This window comes from Aplidium turbinatum, chromosome 7 (genome assembly GCF_918807975.1).
Source record: "Aplidium turbinatum chromosome 7, kaAplTurb1.1, whole genome shotgun sequence".
NCBI lineage: Eukaryota > Metazoa > Chordata > Ascidiacea > Aplousobranchia > Polyclinidae > Aplidium > Aplidium turbinatum.
Genome location: NC_137478.1, coordinates 15,865,369 through 15,887,012, shown reverse-complemented (window position 1 = coordinate 15,887,012; position 21,644 = coordinate 15,865,369). Strand labels below are relative to the sequence as shown.

At 38.5% G+C, this 21,644-nt stretch overlaps 1 protein-coding gene and 1 long non-coding RNA gene across 2 annotated transcripts in view; both read right to left on the bottom strand.

Moving 5' to 3' along the window:
• Nucleotides 1-21,644, bottom strand: part of LOC145774371 (uncharacterized) — a 187,203-nt gene that overhangs the window by 153,482 nt on the left and 12,077 nt on the right. The window lies entirely within an intron of this gene.
• Nucleotides 1,805-3,460, bottom strand: LOC145774022 (uncharacterized). Its single transcript, XR_014289995.1, has 3 exons — nt 3,284-3,460; nt 2,771-2,923; nt 1,805-1,922 (listed from the first exon to the last, which is right to left on the bottom strand). It is a non-coding gene; the product is annotated as an uncharacterized LOC145774022 (long non-coding RNA).

Below are 21,644 nucleotides of genomic sequence, written 5' to 3'. Positions count from 1 at the left end.
AATAATACCAAAAGTAGTAATAAAGCGATCAACGCGATACGCACGCTGTTACGGTGATTCACGTTATTACTCATTGGGGGGGAAAAGTAAGTTAATTTTGGGTTGATTCAACGTTCGAGTCAGCACAAATCGATTTAATTTTCCCGGCGAGTAGAGTTATATCGCGTAACAACAATGCCCAATAAGAAATTTACGTTTGTTTTACATTAATTCGTCATCTAGCGACGTCAAATTATCATGAAATAACGTTAATTGCTCAATCAGGTACCGATAACAAATCAATAGCTCCCTGCGAGAAGATTGCCTCGATTTACGTATACAGTAGGCTACACTGACATAATTTCGGCATAAATAGGATACTGCGAGCAACACAACGTCTGTTGGATAAAGAACTAGTCTCGTCCTGTTGCTCAACACAACAAACAGTGTACCAGCCTCATTTTTGTAATCAAATATCGATTTCGCTTTTAAAGCATCTTCAGTTTGATATTGTCAAGAGCAAAATAATAATACACAATTCTTCAAAGGTTAAAAGTTTAGATATTATTATTATTATTTTGAATTTTTTATTATTATTTTGCTCTTGACAATATTAAACTGAAGATGTTTTAAAAGCGAAATCGATATTTGATTACAAAAATGAGGCTGGTACACTGTTTGTTGTGTTGAGCAACAGGACGAGACTAAAGATAAGAGACAGTCAATCGCTTCAAGTGGACAGTTTGCTGGGTGGTTCACTAAAAACAGACAAGTTTTATTAGTCAATTGGATAAAGAACTAGTCAGAATCGGAATCATCGGAGGATGAGGTTGTCGCGTCGTCACTGGAATACTTGAAGACGCAAAACTGCCCGTTCATGAACGCGCGATGCCATATGATCGGAAGCATTACTTTCCTTTACTGCCGAAGAACCATTTATCCAATTTTGTACCACTTTTTATATTCGCAACGACACCGGTCAAAAATAAGCATTCGATGAAAGAATAACTTTTGCGTAACAATTAAGCCAGTATTTATAAGGTTGCAAACTTTTTACAGTTCACAAGAGCATTGTCAGCGCATAAAATAGCGTGCGTGATGCTCTGGGCTACCGCCGTGTGACACACGATGAAGAAGAAGCGCATAAAATTTCGTTTGATTAAAGCATACGGCAATTGCCGCCGCTATCCAAGGTTTGTTGATTTGGCGACGGCAATGTTTTTGCCGTCGTAGATGGAAGCTAATTTCGAGGGCTGTAATAGGACAACCTAAATTGAAATCACAGTTAAAGGGGCAGTAAACCCCAAACCATACTTTTCGATTTTTTTGTTTGTAAGTGCTCTAGACATGTATAATAAGTAGTTGTCGTTGAAATTTTCCCTTAATTTCATTGCGTTTCCTTTGTAGGGCCGTTTTAGTTAGCCCTTAGTTTCAGAGCGACGCGTGCTCACTGAACCGTGCGATAATCACGTGTGACGTCATAAGAGTACTAGCCGATCTTATGTTCGCGCAAGATGCATTGTAAGCAAGTGTTCGTAGTGTCGTTTCCAACAAATACAATGAACTACATGTATTTATGTCGATTGTAAGCGGCTTAGTAGTTGATAAAATGAACACTGAAAGTAACTACCTTTCGACAAGTACCATATTAGTTTGTAAAGAACTAGATTCTAGTATAGCTTACTGTACTGTCTGTACAAGTACATGTACAAAATTCACTCTCTCTGTGCACACGGAGAAGCTTTTTTCAAAGCAGATTTTGAATTCTGACTTTTTATTTCAAATCAGGATATTTAAATCCAACATATTCGCCGCTATCTTGATTTGAAAATTTCGACCTAATTGCAGAAACGACGCATGACGGCAGAGGCACACGGATTGAACGTCCAAGGTAACCCCAGATCCAGCGAACAAACTGTCTATAGGCAATGTGCCTATAACGTCTGTAAAAACAACTTTTGGTTACATTTACTCTTGTTACGGTAACTCCTTCAAATTCAAAACAACTTTTTAAACAAACAAACTTTTAAAACAACTTTTGTCTGTCTATGGTTTTTAAAAAGTACCTCTCTACCAAAGCTATACTTTTTAAATGGCCGTGAGTGTTGTAGCCTATGTGCCGATTTGATGGGAGACGGCCATGGCCGTAAATTTTTCTTGACTTGGCAATGGGAAGCATGTACATTGTACACTGTACAGCCAAATACAACTTGTATTGTTTCAGTGAATTTGTTTCAGTGAAATTGTTTTCAGTGAAAAAGCTTAGCATCAATAAATCATCATTACATTGTTGCTTTCTGGGCGAAGTTGGCCTGTTTACGAGCAGTTTTGAGAAAAGTACACATAATAGCAAATCAGTCGCTTTTTTACATTGGTTCAACGTCTGCAGACGTTGAATCAATGTAAAAAGCGACTGATTTGTTATCTGGGTATGTTCACACTGAAACGACCATTTATTAGGTTTAAATGAAGTAAGAGAGTAAAGAGACGAAGTACATCTGCAAAACACAAGCCAACAATATAAAACGAACCAATTAAATCAGTCTCACACGATCAGAACTTAAAGTAACAAAAGTCCCTTTTACTGAACACAGCAAGAAAAGCTCTTATGAAAATGGGCTTGCAGAGAAAACAATCAATGGAAAGCGCGCCGAGCAGAGAAACTATAACGCACAAACATACGTAAAATAAACGTAAATTTGTTATAAGACACACTGGCTTTTCAATGAGTCATGTAAAAGAAGCTGGATTTGCTAGCTAAAGTATAAAATGTACTGGCTGAAGTCCATACCTGAAGAAGTTGCAAATCCACTATTTTATTCAATCTTGTGTCCATGATCGTGTATGTGCCGTGCTTCCCACAATGTCCAGGAGAATCTACCCTTCCATCTCCTGCTAACATGAGGTCAATACCATCACCTTCCAATTGTTGAAGTACAATGTTCTGCTCAATGACATATTAAAAATTCTTATCAATGACACTATTTTAAAGAAAAGATTGAGCACTTCCGTTTACAGTATGTGTGTGTTTCCATACATCAGGAAGCATTCATAAAATATCTATAACAGATATATCATTGTTTACAAACTTCTATTTGAATAAGTTTATACTGATGAAGCCACACTTGTGTGGCGAAAGCTCTGTATTTAAATAAACCGATTCTTCTGATTTGGTGTGATATTGTTTACTTTATTTAAAATGTTTTGTCACACCGTGCATCCCAGTGGATCATCACTTAAATTATAGGAAAATTTGATGAAAAGTTTAGGAACGAAGTTTTGTTTTGGAATTTTACAAACTTACCCCGGCTTTTCACTACGTTCATTGGTAGACACCTCCGAAAATGTATTTATTGAGAAATTTGGATAGTGCATTTCATTATCTTCAAAAGATATGTCTTGCAAAGCCATTCCTGCTTTTTTGGAAGTGGAAGTAAGGTAATCTGGTGGAATTCATTTTCTTTCTTGCAAGTTGCAGGTCACATCTACAGATTGTGTTAATACCAGGGCATTAGCCTGAGTTGCTGCACTGCTGCAATAAACATATTCCAAATCAAGCAAAGCAACTTTTACAGTATTATTTGGCATCACTTCTCTTTCCAAAGCTATTAAAATGTACACTACTCTTATTTCATAATATGTTATATTATAGAGTCAAAGTTTCTTACCTTTCGCCGCACTCATTGGCTTCAAGGCAGCTTGGCATCCTTTTGATGAACAAGCACGAAAATCTAATACGTCATATTGTGTTACAGCATCACAAGTAACCATTTCTGTTTGGCATGACTTCGGCTTTTTTTTTTAAACTTCTCTCGATCTTTTCAGTGTACGAATTGGGGGTAGGAATTGTTCAGGGTACGAATTTGGGTGCATTTCTAGCCAGTAACTGAAAAAGAAAACAACAATGTATATATGAAGGAACATTTTTTGTTAATGAACTTGGTGAATTATACATGGGACGTTCTAAAAGTGCATGTAGCTGGAAATCACTATACCAGCAGGCAGCATACATATTGTAAACTTATGGAAAACAATTTCTCATGGATGCTACTTTGCTACTTATGTGCGGTACTTTATAACAAACATGTAGTAATATAATTGTTAGCTTAAAATTACCTCAAGAACTTGCCGCTTCCTAGCAGCCGGTCACATGGATAAAGTGGAATTTTGTTGTGGAGTTGTCTCTCTACTGGACTTTGAATCCAACGGTTGCAAAGTTGTTGAAATGTTTTTGTTTGGAAAAATTGAAGGGCATGCATTAAAGTTTCAATTGAGACGTGTGGCATGACCCATGTCAAATTGAAAAAGATTTTAAAAATCTGTTTCCTTGAAATGGAGTCGCCATATTGTGCTGGACTCTGTTGATCCTGGCCACACTCTTGTGGTGTTTACAGACTTGTTCCAATGCTTTTTTATGGTACGATTTTATGGAAAATGAAACAAAGAAATTTTATCAGTAGCCTAGAACTGTCAGATAAACAGTTATATACGGTACAACACACCGATTTGGCATGATGAGTACCAAATTGTAACAGGTTTAGCTTAGTTTACTCACACAGCACTGGGGAAGAATGCATATTGAGACACCAGTATAGGCCTACATGTCTAGCCAATACACAATCACAAATTGAAATACATGAGTAAATACTAAGACTGATAGGTAGGCCCATCGTGCATGCAGCACAGGATGCAGCACTGACTAATCATGAAGCAAAAAATAAATGCAAATCTCTGCAACCTTTGACTGTCTGAACCTCTTGCTGTTAAATACCATCAAAACTATGCAAACACTGCAAGGTCTAGCCCAAAATGTTTAGGTTAAACGTCCAATAAAAAGTTTAGTGTAGTCTGTAAAATGATGTAAGCTAGCACCAAGGCTACAATAAACTAAATCTGAACTTCAATTGTAACTTGGAATAATCTTATCGACTGCTGCAAACGCATGCCACACCTCAAACAAGCAAAATATTTGTCCAGCAGTACTCTTATGACGTCACCCGAGAAAAATTTTTATTTCGACAACAGTTCGTGCAGTGTGTGTTCGAATTACAAAACCAAAACTTTGTTTTAAGATTGCGTGAGAACAAATGAGTATTTTTTCATAAAAACAAGTGCAACGTGTTTTTGAATATTCCCTTTATGTATTTCAACTCTCAATTTGCATTTGAAAATGGGGTTGTCTGCCCCTTTAAAAGAGTACGGTAATTAACTCTATAAGTTACCACTAATATTACTATGGTACATGGCCTACAACACTAAACTTAAGTGGATAACCAGTATTCAATTCATTCAAACAATATGTAAAATTGTGATGTCATCAACAAGCAATAATGTAAATTGTGATGTCATAGACAAAAATCTTGAACAATGAGTGTAAAAAAGTTCAAAATTTGCAAGTTTGAAAATTTAGCTTTTATCATCGTAGTTATCAAAATTAATTCATGTTTTTTATTTGATATGAAAGAGTATTGGTATAAGTATAAAACATGTGAATTTCAGTTCTTAATTTTTATACCCATTTTTTTATAGGCCCCCAAAGTTTGGCCTCCGAAAAATGCATGTACCAAATTGATACCTCTATAATCATATCAAGCATTTCTCCTGGCGACTTTTTAATCTATATTTTTGGACTCCTTGGGTCGTAAAATGTCTGTCTAGTAATTTTCAGCTATATTGTATGATCGTAGGTTAAGAAATTAGAAATATAATAAGAAATTGGACAAAATCACTGAAGTGGAACAGGCAAAAATGGTGATTTTTCAAATGACCGTAACTCCACCAATGTTTACAATTTTTCAAATTTTTTTTTTTGCATTCTTCATATTTCTTTAACATCTACATGACATGTGGTGTAATTTTTCCAAAAAAAATGCTTATTTGGCATGGAATGACCCATAATCAATTACTACATAATTACTAATGAAGAAATGTAACATGTAAAATAAAATAGAGTAAAAACACATTTTAATTTCACTCTATTTACTCTACTCTATTCTTACTCTACTCTTACTTTACTCTACTATCTACTACTCTATTCACTCTACTTAATTTTACATGTTACGTTTTTTCCTTAGTAATTACGTAGTAATTAACAGTGGGAATGCCTAGTCAATCAAATCAAAAAACAAAAGCCCAAAAAGCAGATGTTTCGAAAACCAAACAGTCTTCATTTTCAGTGCTTTTAAATGAAAATAGCATTTAACCGTTGATACAGTTACAGATGGCGCTTCAACGAAGGTTAAACACTGGAAAGGCTTTCAGGTGTGATGCACCAGTCCTGTCATTCTCATGGTGGTCATCTTGCCGCTACAGATGTTCTGTACAATAATGACAACAAAGCAACCAAGGGAGCTACAGGTGCAGGTAGAGAAACCAGTGACAACAGCTGGTAATTAGGTAATTTTGGGAAAATCACAGAACAAGTATCTATTGTGAACTTGGTCAATGGTCATGTGGTAACAAACTTTAAAGGTCTTCAGGCCCCCTACACTCCAGACTCCTATATATTCCTGGCAACCAAGCATCGCCTACCAGAGCTTCTTCCAGGCAGCCAGAACAATAAGCTGCCACAGAAAAAGCACTTTTCTGCAACCAACAGACGTCATTTTATTTCTCATACATACTGATAAAAATTTGTTCTGCAAACAGTAATCAGTAAAATGAAATTGTATCGACACATCTAGGGGATTGCAAAAAAAATGTTGATAAATTAGACATGATCACTAAAGTCTGTCCCTAGAATCGTATTTTATTTCAATGTAAAGGCCTGGTAAGTGTCAAAAACGTGTATTTCAAAATTTTGACCTTTTTGCGAAACTTTTATTAGCAATATTTCCGGTCAGCATGTGAGAGACTCGCCTTGTTTGTGAAAAAAGGTTGTAAAAAATGAACTCCAAGTACAAACGCAAGTGGAGAAAAAAGTTTCAAATACCACCAGAGTGGAGAAATGTTGACTTGTGGAAGCAAGGGACAACACATGGCCTACCAGCACAGCAGTTTCGGCGGAATGGCCCGTTTCGGTGAGTCCGATCCCTTAACGGGGGATTTTTTCAATTTTTTTTTTTAATTATTGGGTACCATAGCCTAATTATCATTGCCGTTTTAGGGTTAGGGGTTAGAGGTTAGGAACTCACCGAATTGGACTCACCGATTAGTAGCAGACCCCAGTTTCGGAGGCATCTCGGCAGCCATTGCTTCAGGCATCTGAATTGCCCATGGTCACCGAGAGCTTAAATGCCTGGTCTGGATCGCAAAATGTTCATTAAATCCATCATCAATCTTTACAAGCACGTAGTTGTAGGGAAAGATCACTTTTCAAAGAATCAATGTCAACATCAAGTGAAGAACAAAGTAAATGTTTTTTCCTGGATATCAACAAAATTGAAAAAAAAACACTAGAAATGGGCAATGTCACTATATGAGATGATTACGGTAAAGTTACTTCTAAAGCAGAAAATAAACTGTCCTGATTCTATGCTCTTGAAAAGCCAGATTTTTTTAATGTTGTATAGACCTTGAAAATACAAAAAAATACAAATTTCTTGTATTTATGATGTCTTTAAGTGGTTTGCATTGTGCGAAGCACAAGCACCCAACCCAGTTTGATGCTTTGCTAATAACACACATTTAAAACTAAAGCAATTTTGGTCTCGTTAAGTACGTAAAAACTAGGCAAAATCTGGCGTCACAGGGTTATACCATACCTCATACACTATAGAGCTAATGGGAAAAAAAGGATTGCATTTTCGAAATCAGTAAATGGTACAGATATACCCTAAAATAAGTCCCTAAAATTAAATTACCGGTACCCTAAAATAATATTCCAAACACCAAATTTTGTGTTGACCAGTGTTATCAACAGTCAATTCATGCAACTTTTTGTCGCATCCAAACATATGTCAGCATTCGAAGATGCAGATTAAGTGGATGGGAAGGCAAAGAAGCCAATCTCTGTCCACCTTCACTTTGGGTGATTCATAAATTGGGAATAAATAAAAAATTTGAAATTTAAGTGAGGCAACCTCTTGTATCATATCAATACCTAAAAAAATAATCCTGTCAAATTTTTGGGGCAATTGAAAGCATTTTTAAGGTTCCTACCTACTTTGATAGGTGCATGGAATACACAAATAGCTACACAGGATTACATGATAGTAACATAATGACAAAATTACTCAAAATCAATTAATTGTTCAGTGTTGACAGATGTCCAGAATATCTAGTTATTGCATCAATGTATTTCTATCTGGATACAGCTGTCTGAAGTTTTTGACTGCCATAAGGAGGAACTACTTTTGCTCTTCGTCATTGGTGTGCAGCAAATTGTATTCGCTCATCACGCTCAAATTTGTATTAGCCCCACCACATTCAGTTATCTCATTCACAACTCTCATGCTAAGTACAGTTGATTTTGTAGCAATGTACCGTATTTTACGGACCATAAGGCGCACTTTAAATCCTTTTTTTTCCTCATAAATTAATCGTGCGCCTTATGGTCCGGTGCGCCTAATGAATGGATCAAGTGCGGTAGTGCTGTATTGCCTACACTCAAAACCAGTAGGCTACCGATACTACTATTATATATGGTCCGGTGCGCCTTATGGTCCGGTGCGCCTTATAGTCCGGTGCGCCTTATAGTACAGTGCGCCTTATGTATGAACAAAAAACTGATCAAAGCAATTTATTGACAGTGCGCCTTATAGTCGGGTGCGCCTTATGGTCTGTAAAATACGGTAGGTGTCATTGGGTTCCTAAAGAGGTGGGTCTTGACTCAAAAAGTCAAAATGCAGTCCAGTTATTTGTAAAAAGTGTGTGGTGTTTGCTATGATGAAGTCCTGCAGGTCTTTCCGATTGACAGTCATCAAGTCCACAATGGCACGTTTAGAAGGGTTCTCAAATCCTGGATTTTTTAAACCACTTTTAGTTTTATGCTATCAAAGGCCAAGGTTTTGCAGCATTGGCGAGAATACAGCTGCACCATGATCGCTCAGCTTGGCAATATCGACACTTATAGAGAGTTTGTCATAGAATAGTTTTAGCCATCCTATTTTTCTTGGAGGTGAATGCAATGTCAATGAGGCACTACTCAGCATTATCTTTGTTCTGTAGAACTGGAAGGCCATTGCAGAGGGCTTAAAAGCAGCATTTCAGTCACATATTCCATTAACTATTTACTGGGATGGTAAGTACCGCCTGACATCACTGGGAAAGGAAATGTAGATCGCCTTACCATTTTAGTTTCGGGAGATGGAGTTGATCAGCTCCTTGCTGTTCCAAAACTGCCATCATGGAGTGGACAAGCATCAGCTTCGGCAGTTTACAAAACTGCACTGGCTAGGGAATTATGTGACAGAATCACGGCAATATCATTTGACACAACTGCTGCCAACACTAGAAGACTGAATGGGGTATGTACCGTATTCTTGCCGAACAAAAAATGGGAAAAGAGCTGTTGTGGCTTGCCTGCCGACACCACATATTGGAAATTATAGGCTACTTGCAGCACCAGCAGCAATCGCCCATTCACTGCGGCCTTCAAAGACTCCCAATACTGCCCTTTTTCACCAATTTCAAACACATTGGCCTTACCTTGACCAGTTTAATTACCAGACTGCATTTTCTGACCAACAGACTGCCAGTGAAGTTGCTGACATCAATCTACACATAAATACATTTGCTCAAGACCAGTTAGAAAAATATCAGCCGCGACACAACTATCGACAACTCTTAGAGTTGATCATCATCTTTTTGGGAAACATTCTCCCAAATAGAACATCATTAAAGAGACTTGCAAGACTTCATCGTGCCAGGTGGATGGCAATAGTAATTCATTCTCTGAAAATCTGGATATTTTGAACACAATTGAAGTTTACATCTGTATATGTTACAACTGTTGAAGTACTACTGCTGTATATGTTACATTGTGTGGATGTGTTTGGCGATTGCAATGCTTACAGTGAACCCATCTTAAGCAACTACAACCATGATTCCTGACTCACTTTTCAAAGATATAAAAAAGCACTTTGAGTGGACATCTTGAATGAATGAATGAAAACAATTTGACTTTGAAGTGAGTTTGAATTAAGGTAGTGAAAGAAAAAAGGAGAAAAGAAAGACCAAAGAAAACAGGACAGACGCTTTGAAAGATGACCTAACTAAAATGAAAATGCAAAAATAATGAAAAAGGCAATATTCTTCTCTTCTCTCGTTTGACTTGTAGTAGCTTAGATTGGCAATGCCTCCTCGTGCAGCCAAGATACGGTAGTTGGGTCCAGTGGTCGAATACCAGTGATTCCACTTGGGGGTCGTAAGATGGAACATTCGTGGAGTATGTGTTGCATTGTTTGTTCTACCGCTCCGCAGACACATATCGGCGAATTATGCAACCCCCACCTAAACAGATTAGCTCAAGTACAGCCAACGTCACATCTGATCCTGTTCAATGTGACCCATGCCTTTCTTGAGAGGTCTGCTCCAGGAGGGATGGTGAGTGCTGGCATAACCGAAAACTGGGGAGGGATATGTGGCAGCTCGTTCCATTCTTGGGCCCATGTTTCCATGCAGCTGAAGTTCTTATCCACAAGTTGTGTAGCATATCGATGGAATGGGCGCCTTGATGATAGGCGTTGAGGTCTGACTGGTCCATTTGTTTGGGAGTGACTGTGGAGAAGGTGTTGAGGATCGAGTCTCGCATGTAGAGCCAGTTTGTGAGAGGCTTCTTCCCTACGGACATGAGCAGGAGCAATGCCAGCCAAAGTTGGCAGATAAGCAGTAGGTGTGGGGCGGAGACAGCCAGTGATGATGCGCAAGGTGTCGTTAATGCACACATCCATCTTTTTTGTGTGTCTGCTGCGGTTCCATACAGCTGAGGCATATTCGGCTGAGCTGTAGACCAAGGCTAGTGCACTTGTACGGAATGTACGCAAGGTACAAGTGCACTAGTTGTCAACCAAGGTTTGAGGCTCAAGTTGTCAACCTCCACATGGTGAGCCCTGGATTCGACTAATGACAACAAACCGACAAGTAGCAAAGAAAGACAGTCGAAAAGTTACCAGTAAGCTGTTTTTCTTAAAAAAGCCTTTGCAGTAGGCTAGATGTAAAGCAAGTATACGAGTACAGACGAAATCGGTTAATCGAATCACCTATTTGCCAGACGTTTTGATACGATTATACGATTGATTCGTTTAACCAATTTACTAAAAAAAAGGTTTATTGTGAATGGGCGTAATTGTTGGGAAGATGTCTGTGCTGACTAGGCTGCAACGTACATTACAACTGATGCTGCCTACAACTGTTTACAATTCTGGTTAAACTTTAAAGAGTTTACTAGTTTTAGGTTATTTAACACTAATGCTGTATGTTCCAGCCAGCAAAACTGGTCCTTTTTGCATTGATTTATCATCTGCAGACGTTGAAACAATGTAAAAATGACCAGCTTTGCTGAGCAGGTATGATCAAAGCATTTTTCTGCAAACTGCAGCAATCGGACTTCTTTTAATCTCACCGATCTCTGTGACGTCACAACGCGAACTTTGACATTGATGTTTTTGATTCAAGCGTGCTATTTTTAGCTCGTACCAGCTGTGTAGTTTTGAGTATGGAACGTGGCCTACGAAAATAGTGGTATGGTAGAAAAACAGGGCTCACACAAATTGTTTTGAAATCGCAAAGTTTTTTTTTCAAGTCTTTTGCGCTGTCTGGTAAAATAATTAATTTGCAATGTTCTTCAACTGAACGAAACAGCACAAATGAAATTATGCACTGCATTTCACAACAGTAGGCTACTTTTTTTCAGCAATTTAAAAAAAATTCTTCAAAGTTTTCTGGTAAAAACTTTTGGACATGCTTTCCAACACCTCCCTCTTAAGCCGAAATAATTTGTCCATGTCCATTCCTTGGAAGGCCAGTCGCCGACAGATGACATCAAAAGCATTTAAACTTTAGTGTGATTATTCCTTTTGTGTGCTCTTTTGTTTTAATGAAGCCCAGCTGTGCGAAAATTGGTTCTTTGTAGTGCGATGTCTAGCACATAAGATTACGGCCTGGGATTACGGCCTGGGATTACAGACACCTGTCTTTGTTTTGAGCGCATGCGTCTGTCTCACCTTTGCTTCATTTCGCCTTTGAACATTGCAGACAATTATGCGAAGCAAAAAAGAGACATTCTCTTTTCGCTAACGGGTATAATTATACGATTAAATGAATGAAGTATGCAAACTAGAAGCAAATCCTGATGCTTTTATCCGACTTATTCTTTTAAGCGGTATATATGCGCTTAACCGATGTTTTTACTTAACACCAGATTGGATTTGGTTTGGGATTTCAGGTTTTGATTCAAATAAACGATTGATACGTTTAAGCAGTATACTATTAACCGATTTCGTCTGTAGTTGAATTAACAAGTAACCATAAGCATCAGTGAGTATCCAGACCTAATGCTAATAGCGCAATGCAGGTAATCATAACAAGATTTATTAAATTACTATCGGCGCCAATTGTCATTTTACAATAAACAAAGATTATTATTTACGATAAACAGAAGTCCTTCTACTGTCAGACGTATTAAAAGCCTTCGTATCCCCTTCTTTATATATCCCTGTGTTATTGTTGGATTCTACTTGTAATCAAGCGCTACTCAGTTAAAATAAGTCAATAAACAAATCAACAGTGAAAACCTCGCGTCCTGGTCACTCTTCACCATTCATCATGCCCAGGAGTATCGCCGTCCTACTGAAGGCTGTGTGTGGGCGGGCATGCTAATCAGCAGCATCCGCTACAAACGTAAAACAGGCAAAGAAATACAGCCAGGGTCAAGATACTGTCCATCAGCTGCTGCTGCTCTGGGAGAAATGACTTTTCATTTTCATTTTTTTCATGTTTGTGTTTATAGAAGTCCACTACAACTTTTCAGAAAGTTAAAAAAAAATCCATGAACCTCGCCATTTTTGGCACAGCCTAATGTTTGTATTGTAGTGCAAAAACTTTAACAGCATTTGTTTTTATTATTGCTATTATTATTAAATGTAAATCCAACAAAAATTTCAGTCTCAAACATAAATTAACTTGCCAAAATTATGGGATATGCATTGCAATTTGCACTACAGTATATGTACTGGCAGCAAGTCTGGTGTGGTAAAACGCATCAAAGACAAAGCCCCAAATGCTGTGTGTATTAGGGTGACCCAAAAAAAACTAAATTTTGATTTTTAAACTTTTTCTTGTTTAGACCTCTGCATTATAGTCCTAAATGACACCTTGCCAAGTTTTGTTGAGATTGGTCCACATTTGACGCCCTAGCAGTGGGCCGGTACTCCCCGCCGGGTCAAAATCGGCCAATCTGGCTGTATCTCAGCAACCGGTAGGCCTAGAATGCTCAAACTTGGCTTTGAAGAAGCAGAATACATGGTTTCCTATCTAACTTCCAGAGGGTTTTGGGGTCTACACCAATTGGTTTATGAAAAAAATGCAAAAAACACATTTTTAACCAAATGTGGACCCCATAAACGTGTAATGTTAAACTTTTAGTTCAATATACAACACTAATTGACTAATGACACAAAATTTAAAATACAAGCAACTTTTGTTTAATCATAGACAAGCTTTATTGCTTTACCACTTAACTTTTAACCACTGACCACTGCAACTACCCATTAAATAATTCAAGACAGTTTTGTTTTTCATTTTTTGTATTAGTTTACCACTTAACATTTCTTAAAAATGATTTTGTGGTTGTGTCCAGCTTTTTGGTAGACAATGATTTCTCGGCCATATCTCAAACTTTGGATTGGTAAGCATGAGTGACTTTGATTGCTTTGTCCAACTCTTTCTCACTACTTGGAGCAGAAGCCCTTTCCTCAACATCAGTGACCATGCCCAAAACTCTCTCCACAACATGATTTGTAGCAGGCATGTTCTGTAGCACAGCTTTGAACGATGAAAACTCCTCCATATGGTGCCAAGATCTGGGACTTTCATGGGTCAGACATTCAAACTTGGGAAAAATTCTGATGAGTTCGAAAGAGTCTGGTCCGATCAATTCCAGCAAGCGAGTGGAGTTTAGAAATGCATTTGAACTAAGTCTTTACCAATAACGGCTCTCTCAGAACTTGATCGAAATGTTTGCATCTTTTGCCACATTTAGACCTGGGTGGACACTGGATATGCTCGCACGATCACTTGTAAAAGCAAACACAACGTGGCACTCATTGAGGTACCACAGGTGCAGGTTGAGTTTCGTGCGTGCAGTAACAGCCATTTCAAGGAAAAGGTCCAGGTAGCCTATGTTGATTCTTTTAGAGGTGAGCTGAATGGCATTTTTGAGAGTGTTCCACATTTCCAAGTCATATGCTGCAGCATTTGTCAAACTTGGGGATGTAAACCAATATTTATCATAAAAAAGTGTTAAAAAAGCAGCCAGTGAACTGAATATATATTCCCAAGACCACAATCTTTTGTAAAAGCTGGATTTTCTGATAACTGCTGCTTGAACAAGGCAATTTGAATGGTATAAATGATCTTCGCCATCATACGTGCTAAACACACTTGGAGCCTTGAACGTATAATATTGTATCCACGCCGGAATGTACCACCAAGAAAAAGAATGGACAATTTAGCCAACTTTTTGTAATCTTCTCGTATGTTTATTCCATTTTAAAGCCAACTGAACAAGAAATCTAGAACTGATTCTTTAATTTTATTCAATTTTCTGTTGTTCGTTTGGAAAGTTTCATAAACTTAAACATAATATATTGTTCACCCAAACTTCTGCAAAGCTTTTAAATACAGCTTCATGTGGTGATTCTGTGTCACCGTAGACCACTGAAGCTGCTCCACCACAAACAAGCTCCATGATATGATGCCTGCGGGCTAGTTGAAGGATACTGTGTCCTATATGGCTTTGAAATTGAACGGTGACGCCACTTTTCTAACCACTGTTTACTGCAGTTGTGTCAAAAACCAGACCCAAGACTATTTTTATGTTGAAATTGACAGCATTCAGTGCTTCAATCACGTTTCTTGTTTCATTCTTTGATCCATTTGGCCGTCGTGTTTATCACATCAACCAACACAGTTTATCACATCAACCAACAACCAGCCTCATTATTTAAACATTTTAGTACCACTGCAAGAACTGGCTTCTTCCAGTATGTTCACGCTTTTTTATGTTAAATATTAGTTTACATCCCCAAGTTTGACAAATGCTGAAGTGAATGACTAAGAAATGTGGAACGGTCTCACAAATGCCATTCCTAAAAGAAGCAACATAGGCTACCTGGACCTTTTCCTTGAAATGGCTGTTGGTGCTCGCACGAAGCTCAACCTGCACCTGTGGTACCTCATTGAGCGCCACGTTGCGTTTGCTTTTGCAAGTGATTGTGTGAGCATATCCTCCAAGGTCCGAATGTGGCAAAAGATGCAAACATTTCGATCAAGTTCTGAGAGAGCCGTTACTGGAAAGGGCTTGGTTCAAATGCATACTATTCAAAACTCCACTCGCTTGCTGGACTTGATCGGACCAGACTCTTTTGAACTCATTAGAGTTTTTCCCAAGTTTGAATGTCTGGCTCATAAAATCCCAGATCTTGGCACCATACGGAGGAGTTTGCATCATTCAAAACTCTGCTACAGAACATGCCTGCTACAAATCATGTTGTTGAGAGAGTTTTGGGCATGGTCACTGATGTTGAGGAAAGGGCTTCTGCTCCAAGTAGTGAGAAAGAGTTGGACAAAGCAATCAAAGTCACTCATGCTTACCAATCCAAAGTTTGAGATATGGCCAAGAAGTCATTGTCTACCAAAAAGCTGGACACAACCACAAAATCATTTTTAAGAAATGTTAAGTGGTAAACTAATACGAAAAATAAAAAAAAAAAACTGTCTTGAATTATTTAATGGGTAACTAATTACTGTGGTCAGTGGTTGAAAGTTAAGTGGTAAACCAAAGTGCAAAAGCAATAAAGCTTGTCTGTGATTAAACAAAAGTTGCTTGTATTTTAAATTTTGTGTCATTAGTCAATTAGTGTTGTATACTAAACTAAAAGTTGAACATTACACGTTTATGGGGTGCATATTTGGTCAAAAATGTGTTTTTTGCATTTTTTTCATAAACTAAATGGTTTAGACCCTAAAACCCTCTGGAAGTTAGATAGGAAACCATGTATTCTGCTTCTTCAAAGCCAAGTTTGAGCATTCTAGGCCTACCGGTTGCTGAGATACAGCCAGATTGGCCGATTTTGACCAGGCGGGGGGTACCGGCCCACTGCTAGGGCGTCAAATGTGGACCAATCTCAACAAAACTTGGCAAGGTGTCATTTAGGACTACAATGCAGAGGTCTAAACAAGAAAAAGCTTAAAAATCAAAATTTAGTTTTTTTTGGGTCACCCTAGTGTGTATGGACTCGTTGCTTTCTCTACAGAGAGGCCTCTGCGGCAAAAAAGCTTTCTCAGGAGCTGCACGAAGTTTGAATGTTGCAAAGTGTGAAAACTTCATCAAACCAAGGCCACTAAAGCGGTGTTTATTTTCATCTTTGTGCACTGGCATGGATTCTGATTATCAAGCATTGCTGCTACACACGGAAGTGCGATGGTTGTCACGAGGTCGTGTCCTGAAGCGAGTTTGTGATTTGCGTGAGAAGATTGCTATCTTCCTGAGGCAACAGAATTGTGGGTGATTAGCCGAGAAGTTTTTGCAAGAAGATTCAATGCAAAATTTTCTTACCTTGCCGATATATTTGACTCTCTGAATTTTCTAAATTTATCTATACACGGCAATGGTTTTACAGTGATTGATCACGCTGCAAAAGTGTCTGCATATACAGCACTGCAGCTTTTGTAAAATTCAATTCAACTTTTACAATCTGAAGCTACTGCGTAACTGCTTCTAAAAAGAAGAAAATTGAAAGAAATGGAATATGAATATGGAATAAAGAAATGGAAATTTTATGATCTTGCTGGAATTGGAGATAAATTATTCAATGTTGGACGATTAACTATTGTTAAGGCTGATAATTTCATCTCTACTTTAATAAAATGTTTAATATTATAATTTATTAATAGTTGTACTGATGAGTTCTCTATGAACAAAAACCGGTTCTGCAACAAATAAATTGTAATATGAAATTGTAATGCTGTGTGGGAGATAGCTACTCGTCGATGGTATAAAGATTGACTTCGAGCAAAAACTTTAGAGTTTATGTCATTTATTGATTCGTTGAAGTTTAGATTTGTGATCGCCCATAGAGGAAGTGCCTTAGTGCCTGATCCTTTCTATGACTTTAGCATCTTTTCACTATATATACCACAAAAAGTCATACTCTGGAAAAGTTATGTCACCAGAGATGAGTATGATATGTTTCCTCAGTTAACGCAATATATTTGAGGCAAGGAAATTTATAGTATATAAACAAACTATAATTGGACACCTGGAACAGCTTGCCAACAAGTTTGTGCACTACTATGAAGAATCTCTAACATTTAATAGCCAAAAGTATTGGATAATTGATCCATTTGTTGGAAACGGAATGGCCCGTTTTGGTGAGTCCAATTCGGTGAGTTCGGTTTGGTGAGTTCCCTATTCGGTGAGAGCCTTTTTCGGAGAGTTCCTTATTTGGTGATTTTTTTAATTTTTTTTTTTAATTATCGGGTACCGTAGCCTAATTATCCTTGCCGTTTTAGGGTTTGATGTTAGGGTTAGGGTTAAGGTCTTATTTCAACGTTTAGTAGGCTGGGCTAAAAAAAAACAAGTTGTTCATAATTTAATGTAAGTTTCCTAAAAGTTGTGAGTGACTGTCAGAAACACAAAAATGTAAATTTGATAAAAAAAAATTAATGTCTTACGGTAAGACAGTCTGTTACCGTGGAAATCATTACCGACAACTACATAAAATACCTAAAATAATGATTTGTCACGCTTTGAATGACCTTCAGAGATGCTGCTGGTACTAAAGGATGCAGAATTGAAAGCTAAAGATGACATGATAACTAGACAGTGGGTGTGATACAATTTAATAAAAAATATTTGCAAAAAAGTCATTTTTGTTTCAGATTTTGCGTATAAAATTCAAGCTTTCTGTAATAATAGGCATATTAGTTTTCTAATTGCTGGGCCTCACTTCTAAAGGCATGAATACCAAAACTAAGACCTTGCTGTGGCTCTTTGACAAGTGTTCCTCCATCTTCAGTGTACCAGTAAATAGAGCTTGACCGATATCACTTTTAGGCAACAAACCAGTCCGCAAAAGTTTATGCATTTGTTGCTGTTATAGAAAAAACATTTTTAACATTAATCATAAAAAACCAAACTAAACAGAAACAACCAAATGCAATACTGTTTTGTGTTCAAATGAATAATCAAAGTTCAACAGTTTCAAATTGTAGTTCAAAAAACATAGTTTCTCAGCATCAATGCCAAGAAGAGAACACCTTTTGTCATAGTAAATCAGTCCAACACGACAGGAGTTTCTGCTAGGATTCGCACTAAGACCTTTGTCACGGCCACTAGCCCGATAAACAGAAGCACAAATACAGAAATTGGAGCGGGAACTCTAATCAGGCAGCACCAATTAAATAGGCAGCGAGAAGAGCGCCCTTCCACGTGCACAAAACAAGACATTCGAAAGCATACTCACGTGCTGCATGCACAAAAATGGATTGTGTGCAACCGCTTGCACATAATTAAAACGAGAGAGTTTAAATGCACTCTTTACAAGCATGTTTGAGCAACTTGTGTTTCTTCTAAAGGCATGTATTACTGGTTTTGAGTGTACTTTTGTTTGCCGATGTTTATCGGCGAAAAATAGCCGATACAATATATCGGTTGAGCTCTACCAGGAAACTATGGATTCACTGGCCCTTATCCACCAAACAGGGGAACAAGTTCTTCTTCAGTACCATGGGTATCATAAACAACTGTAGCAAGCCAGCCATCGTCAGTCTAGCGGAATGGCCCGTTTCGGCGAGTCCGATTCGGTGAGTGCCCTATTCGGCGAGAGATCTTTTCGGCGAGTTCCCTATTCGGCGATTTTTTGAAATTTGTTTTTTAAATTATCGGGTGCCGTAGCCTAATTATCATTGCCGTTTTAGAGTTAGGGGTTGGGGTTAGAGGTTAGGAGTTAGAGGTTAGGAATGGAGTTAGGGGGTTAGGGTGTTAAGGGTTAAGGGATAGGGGGTTAAGGGTTAGGGGTTAAGGGTTAGGGAGTTATTTTAACGTTAAGCGACGTTAAAATGATGTAAAAGCGTCAATAATAATTAGGCTACGGTACCCGATAATTTAAAAAAAAAATTCGAAAAATTGCCGAATAGGGAACTCGCCGTAAAGGGCTCTTGCCAAATAGGGCACTTGCCGAATCGGACTAGCCGAATTGGACTCGCTGAGTAGTAGCAGACCTTCAGTCTAGTGCATTGGATACCACCAGACTTGTAACAAAGGACTTGCAGGACTGGTGAGCAAACACTGGTGTTACCCTTAAAGCGTGGCAAGCGATAGAGCAGATGATCCTTTACAGTTATTGAGGAATACAAACTAAGGAGGAGTAAGAGGAATAGGTCAACAGATACAGAGCCAAAATAAAGGGAGGAGTTTTTGGCAAACACGAGGCAGACATTTTGGACTGGAGACAGAGTTTGGTAGAAGTCTTCTGCAACTGGCATGTAGACACCACATCCATGAGTTGATTGGGGGGTATCTTGCTCAATTGTGTATGGCCCAACCACATGATCCAATGAACAGCTGTTCAAGCAACTGGTGAACAATTGGAGCGAATTGATGCACAACAACTACACATTGGTCGAGGTGACTGCTCCATAAATAGAGTTGACAGAACACCATCACCTTCCTTCAGACATGGATGGAGAACAGCACCAAGGAGACACTTCAACGTGACTACCTAGAGGTGAGAGAACTAACACTTCTGTTTCTTGGAGGGCCTGTCCCTGCCAGTCAGAGATCCATCACCAATTCACCATCAAAGTGCCTGGGGCACTCCACCACGCCCATTGGATTAGCAAAACTTTGCACACGTTTAAGGCGGCACTCTTTCGATGCCAGCTTAGGATGTATATATGCACCCGAAGAATTGGAAGACATCACCACTCACCAGTCTTGCTGTATTCTTGGCAATCTTCTACACGAAAGCATGGTTAACGTGCACGAGTGCCGCCGAGTGCCGATGCACCATCAAATAACCTGGCACTAATGAAGAACCTCCTCAATGCAGAGGCCAATATCAATGGAACCAATGACCCAATGAAGACCCAACCAAGGACCCAATGAAGTGGCCTGCCAAATTTCTCTCCTTTGTTGTTCTGGCCAGACAGAAGCTACAAAACCATAAGTGGTATCTCTCAGAGAGATTGGTCTCTTTGGCACTCTTCTCGGTACAAACATTATCTGACAAACAGACGATGAGAGGTGATTGTTGAGGCACCATGACGTGACAGACAGTACACAGAAAAGAAAACAGATGCCAGCCTCATATCAATTGGGCACAATGACTTCATTGGACATGACTCTTGGAATATGTTTGAGCTCTTGAATATTGACTCCAGCTTTGTCAAGCTCCTTTTGTCAAGCCCCCTTGCGCATTGCGCAATGGACCACCTCAGACAACTACCGTCATGGCAAGAAACTTGTGGCCAACCTCCGTGTTGTCAATGACGCAGCAAAGCAGGCATTAGGACTCGCCACCGATTTGAACACAAATAAAGCCTCTAAATCTGAAGAGCAGCTCCAGGCACTATACAAAGTTGTGAAGGGTGTCCGTGGTTGGGGCAAAAAAGTCACTAGCATCCGTTTTGTACAGTTGGGACTAATATGAATGTTTATTGTATGATTGTGTACTGATGTTACTTGGAAGTAATTGACTTCCATTGGTAGATTTCGGGATGACTAATTTTCGTTTTGTTCAATAATTGACCATAAATGTAAGAAAATATGTTTTTTTATTTAAAAGTGGAATTAATTGTTTCATAGACATCGTGTATATTATGTTCCATGCTCTTTGGCTGTTTTTTCTGCATATTTTTGTACCAAAATGAGCCCTGACAGTCAAATGAGCCCTAACACAGCCTGAAAAATCACCAATTTAATCAATTTGTTGTCTTGCCGGAAACGGTTGCTATGGTAACGGACTGTTTGACCGTAAGATGTTATTAAAAAATAAAAAGTTTATTATGGGTTTGCTCCTGATACCCATTCACAACTTTAAGGTGACTTACAACCTCGTAGTATAAATTCTTAAAAATAACTACTTTTTTGGCCCAGCCTAACGTTTAGCGACGTTAAAACAATGTAAACGCGGCAATGATAATTAGGTTACGGTACCCGATAATTTTCAAAAATCACTGAATAGGGAACTCTCAGAAAAAGGCTCTCACCGAATAGGAACTCACCGAATCGAACTCACCAAATCGGACTCACTGAATAGTAGCAGACCCTATTGGAAAAGATCTGCCTCAACTTCCCATCCATGTTGCAGAACAATTTATGGAGATAACAAAAGAAGCAGCAAATCATATTTCTTTAGCGTCCTTCAAAGACAAATACGCCAAAGATTCTGCAAACATCCACTTTTGGGCTTCCAATTCCATGTACAAAGTGTATCCCACAGCTTTAAAATTAGTGATTAAAAAACTGATTCCATTTGCAACAACTTGGCTTTGTGAGTCTG